The following is a 6,044-nucleotide window of genomic DNA, read 5'->3' on the forward strand; positions in this document are numbered from 1 at the left end:
CTCCGAGAACCTCAACAACCATCTGACAAAGACAGGACGATATGACACACAATATATAGGACATTCTCATTCAACACAGCTGGCGCTAAATCAGCTCATCAGCGAGGATAACGAGCAATGCTGACGAGCCGCGCCCATTCGTACTACACACACACACATAGCGAGGGCGAGTCACTGAATCCATGAACCGTGACAGTACCCCCCCTCCTAAGAACGCCGCCTGGCGTTCTCAGACCCCCTTACCTGCCGATTGTAATCATCGATAAGGGAGTGATCCAAGATGTCCCTAGCCGGAACCCAACTTCTCTCCTCCGGACCGTAACCTTCCCAGTCCACCAAATACTGGAATCCGCGTCCCCTCCGTCTAGAATCCAGTATACGATTAACCGAATAAGTTGGTTCCCCATTTACGAGTCGCGGCGGGGGAGGAACCGGGGCAGGCGGATTAATGGTAGAACGAAACATGGGTTTAATTTTAGATACATGGAAGGCGGGGTGAATCCTCCTGTACGCTGGAGGCAGGTTGAGGCGGACTGTCACCGGACTAATAATTTTGGCGACAGTGAACGGGCCAATAAATTTAGGAGCAAGTTTGTTAGAGACGGAGCGGAGCGGAATGTTCTTGGTAGAAAGCCACACTTTTTGACCCACGACGTATTCGGGAGGCTTAGACCGGTGGCGATCGGCTTTAGCCTTGGTGCGAGCACGCACCTGGAGCAGAGTCTCACGGGCTCTGGTCCATGTGCGCTGACACCTCTGGATAAAGGCGTAAGCGGAGGGAACCGCGACCTCGGATTCCAGACTGGGAAAAATTGGTGGCTGGTATCCTACACTACATTCAAACGGAGAAAGACCCGTGGACGACACTGGCAACGTGTTGTGTGCGTACTCCACCATAGAAAGTTGTTGACTCCAGGACGAAGGATTCTTGGAGACTAAACATCGTAACGTCCTTTCCAGATCTTGGTTGGCTCTCTCGGTTTGACCATTGCTCTGGGGGTGAAACCCTGAGGACAGACTAACAGTCGCTCCCAGTAATTTACAAAACTCTCTCCAAAATTTGGACACAAACTGGGGACCTCTGTCGGAAACCACGTCTGTCGGGAGGCCATGTAAACGAAAGACGTGATCTACGACGGCCAACGCTGTCTCCTTGGCTGAGGGTAATTTGGGCAAGGAAATGAAATGGGCCGCCTTCGAGAACCGGTCCACCACAGTCAAAACGACCGTGTTACCCTGGGAGGGTGGGAGGCCGGTGATAAAATCTAGCGCTATGTGTGACCAGGGTCTCGAAGGGACAGGCAGCGGTTGGAGTAACCCATCTGGGGGTTGGTTGGAAGTCTTACCAATGGCACAAACCGAGCAAGCCAAAACAAAACTGTGGACGTCACGAGCCATGCGAGGCCACCAGAATCGTTGCTTGACTAAGAAACTAGTGCGATTGACTCCTGGATGACAAGCCACGTTGGAACAATGCCCCCACTGAATGACGTCAGACCGTAATCCCTCCGGCACAAATAATCGGTTCGGTGGACACCCGGGCGGAGGCGTTACCCCTTCTAAGGCCGACTTGACCTTCGATTCGACCTCCCATGTGAGTGTGGAGACAATTAGGTTCTCGGGAAAAATGCACTCGGGAGTAGACGGGCGTTCGGAGCGGTCAAAAATACGAGATAAAGAGTCGGGTTTGATGTTTTTGGAACCCGGGCGGTACGAGAGAACAAAATCAAAACGTCCGAAAAAAAGTGCCCACCGAGCCTGCCTGGAGTTCAATCGTTTGGCAGTTCTAATGTATTCTAAGTTCTTGTGATCGGTCCAGACGATAAAAGGTACCCCCGACCCCTCTAACCAATGACGCCATTCCTCCAACGCTAACTTGACTGCCAACAACTCTCGGTTACCAATGTCATAGTTACACTCGGCGGGAGATAAACGATGGGAAAAAAACGCGCAGGGATGCATCTTGTCGTCTGTGGGAGAACGTTGCGACAGCACTGCTCCTACCCCCACCTCTGACGCGTCGACCTCCACCACAAACTGGCGTGATGAATCAGGGGCTATAAGGATGGGGGCTGAAACGAAGCGGCCCTTCAGTTTGGCAAACACAGCCTCAGCTGTGTCTGACCACCTGAACGCCGTTCTGGGGGAGGTCAAGGCAGTCAGAGGCGCGGCTAGTTGGCTGAAGTTGCGAATGAAACGCCAGTAGAAGTTGGCGAACCCCAGAAACCTCTGTAGGGCCTTACGGGAATCTGGGCTTGGCCACTCCACCACAGCCTTCACCTTCTCAGGGTCCATCCGCACTCCCTCAGACGAAATGATGTACCCTAAAAAAGGAACAGACTGTGCATGAAACGCGCATTTCTCCGCCTTGACAAAAAGCCCATTCTCTAGCAGCCTCTGAAGCACTCGCCTGACGTGTTGACAGTGTTCCTGGAGAGACGAAGAAAAGATCAATATGTCATCCAGGTAAACATATATGAACTGGTCTACCATGTCTCTCAACACGTCATTGACGAGTGCCTGGAAGACGGCTGGGGAGTTGGAAAGCCCGAACGGCATAACCAAATATTCAAAGTGCCCCCTGGGGGTGTTAAACGCGGTCTTCCATTCATCCCCCTTCCTGATGCGAACCAAATGATAAGCATTACGTAAATCCAATTTCGTGAAGATGGATGCTCCTTGCAACCTCTCGAAGGCTGAAGCCATCAACGGTAAAGGATAAGTATTCTTTACCGTAATGTTGTTCAACCCCCGGTAATCAATACAAGGTCGCAACGACCCATCCTTTTTCCCCACGAAAAAGAATCCCGACCCCGCTGGAGAAGAGGAAGGACGAATGAACCCCGCTGCCAGAGAATCAGAAATATATTTCTCCATAGCCTCCCTTTCTGGAACAGAAAGTGAATATAACTTGCCCTTAGGCGGAGACATACCTGGTAATAAATCTATAGCACAGTCATAGGGACGATGCGGAGGAAGAGAAGCAGCCCGGGACTTACTGAACACTTCCTTCAGGTCGAGATACTCCGGTGGCACGTTAGACAGATTCACCGGCTCCTCCTGCAACATAGAACGAGAAACAGACGGAACAGCAGACGAAAGACACGAGGCATAACATTGTTCACACCAACTGGACACTGAGTTCTGTCCCCACTCTATCCGGGGCCCGTGTTTCACCAACCACGGATGACCCAGGACAATTGGGGCGTGAGGTGACTGGGTGAGATAGAGTGAGATCCTCTCCGTGTGGTTACCCGAAGTGACGAGTGTGATAACCCCAGTGGTGTGAGTGATTCCCGGGAGCTCCTGTCCGTTGAGTGCGTGGATGTGGATGGGGTGGTTCAGGGTCGTGATGGGGAGGTGAAGTCTTCTGGCCAGTGAAGAGTCAATCAGGTTCCCCTCCGCTCCAGAATCCACCAGTGCCTCGCCGTTGAAGGATCCGTCTGCCCACTGGAGTCTCACCGGGAGAAGGGTGGCGCTCGAGGGTCTGGTCCGGAATAATCCGCCCGACAGTAGTCCCCATCCTACCGCCGGGCTTGGCCTTTTAAAGGACAGGTGGAAACAAAGTGGCCGGCCTCCCCGCAGTAGAGACACAGACCTCTCGAGCGACGGTGTTCTCTCTCCTCCCGGGAGAGTCGAGCTCGACCTACCTGCATGGGCTCAGGATCGTTCGAGGGGCTGACCGTGCTCGTGCCTCTGAGACCGGAAAAGTCTCCTCCGTCGACCAAAGGAACTTGGAACTGACGCTTCGTTCCTTGTTGTAAACGAGCATCGACACGTAGTGCCAGTTCAATCAGTCCATCAAGAGTCTTCGGTAGTTCCACAGTGTAGATTTCACGTTGAACACGGTCAGCCAGCCCATGCAGGAATAGGTCCCACTGTGCCTCCTCGTTCCATTTGCACTCGGCGGCCAATGTTCGAAACTGGATGGAATAATCGGACACGGAACTGTTGTTCTGACGAAGATCGGCCAATTGACGAGCCGCCTCACGTCCGGCCACCGCGCGGTCGAACACGCGCTTCATCTCCTGCTCGAGTGCTTGGAACGAGGAGCAGCACTCGTGTTGGTTTTGCCACACCGCTGTTCCCCACTGAGCCGCGCGTCCAGATAGCAACGTCATTACAAGTGCCACTTTACTCTCCTCCGAAAAAAATGTCACAGGCTGGAGAGAGAAGAAGATAGAGCATTTAGTTAAGAAAGCTCTGCACAAATTAGGTTCACCCGAATACCTCTCTGGCGTGGGAATGCGCGGCTCAGGACGATTGACGTTGGGAGGTGCAAGGGGAACAGGCGGGGGCGGTGCTGGCACAGCGGGACCCCTCAGACGTTGTATTTGAGAGGTGAGCTCCGACACCTGCGCTACCAGAGCCTGGATTGCCCGACCCGAAGCTCCGATCTGTTCGTCTTGGCGATCCATGCGGGCGTTGTTGTCGACCACCATCTGCCCGACGTTCTCCGCACTCGCTGAATCCATGAATGGTCAGATGGTTCTGTCACGGAGATAAAGAACAGACGTAGATTCAATTGCAAGTGAACAGGTGTTTATTTAAACACAGAGAGAGAGCAGTAGTCTAGGACGAATATGCCGGCAGGATGATGAAAGTCAGACTCGATAGCGCAGGTCTCCGTGGGCAGACAGATCAGGACCAGAAGATAACCACTGTGCTGGAACGAATCCGAGGAACAGGTACAGACGGTAGTCAGGCCGCGAAAACTCAGAACAGGACGGTATCCACCGTTGATCAGGGACAGTCAAAAGGCAGAAGAACTCCAAACCGAATAAATCCAAAGCACAGGAACAAAACACTAGATCGAGGAGAGACACAGGTGAACTCCGAGAACCTCAACAACCATCTGACAAAGACAGGACGATATGACACACAATATATAGGACATTCTCATTCAACACAGCTGGCGCTAAATCAGCTCATCAGCGAGGATAACGAGCAATGCTGACGAGCCGCGCCCATTCGTACTACACACACACACATAGCGAGGGCGAGTCACTGAATCCATGAACCGTGACACATGTATGCCACATTGAGATTCGATCTCGGGTCGATTGAAACTCCCTGAAGCTTGTGTTGTTGCGTTGATCACTGAGCCACCGTTTGTACGCTGTTAGAGTTAAAGTCTTATGCTCTTGTAAAGCTTCATTGATGTAGCCTAAATGTTTTTATTGCAATGTTTTATGTTTTCATTATTTATTCAATTTCATTTCAGTATTTCAGCCTAATTTCAGTATTGTGATTATGAATTATTTTAACTACGTTTCACTTGTTGAATTCATCTGCTACCAGCTTTCAATCGCTCTGAATGAGCAGCAGATTACGCATTAGAGAGAATAAACGAACACTTTTCAGAGTCTATGATTGTAGCGCCTCTTAGCGGTAAAAGGTAGCAAATACACCCCACATTTTACCTCCGCGGTGGAACGGCTGATGTGGGCATTGTCATGGCTTTCCTCAACATTTGCGTTTGAATAGCGCGCGTTCTCCGTGGGCGTGTCAGATTAACGCGTAATGAAGTGTAATGAGCTGGGGAAAAAAATACTGACAGCACTCTCTTTTCATACAGATTACATAAACTGAGAATATTTGTTTTTTATATAAATTACTTCATTGAAAAGAAGAGAATTCAAGCTTCATAAAGAAAAATCTCTCGTGCCTGTATGACAAGTATTTGCAGAGTTAGAGTTCATTTTTCGGACGCGTTTCAGAATGGACTGCACTGACAGAGAGAAGGCAAAACTCGCATCATGTTTATTTTTCTTCATTTGACAAAAAGCACAACACTTTGTTTTTATTGTGAGTATACAGAAAAATAATATACACTAAACAGGATCGACTGATGTATAACACTTACATGTAAGATTAAAATCAACAGAGTATTTTGAGTCTCTTTTGCACTGATAAGAAAAAAAGTCTGCCTATCGCGCCGGCGCGATAGCCGACCCCAGGGGGTTAAGGCCTACTACCCACCGGTGAGCCAACTGCCCGAACCACCAAGGCCAACCATTTCTCTCGAGTAGTGGCCTACAGCG

Source organism: Rhinichthys klamathensis, unplaced genomic scaffold, assembly GCF_029890125.1.
Source record: "Rhinichthys klamathensis goyatoka isolate OS25496 unplaced genomic scaffold, OSU_Roscu_1.1 h1tg000223l_1, whole genome shotgun sequence".
Taxonomy (NCBI): domain Eukaryota; kingdom Metazoa; phylum Chordata; class Actinopteri; order Cypriniformes; family Leuciscidae; genus Rhinichthys; species Rhinichthys klamathensis.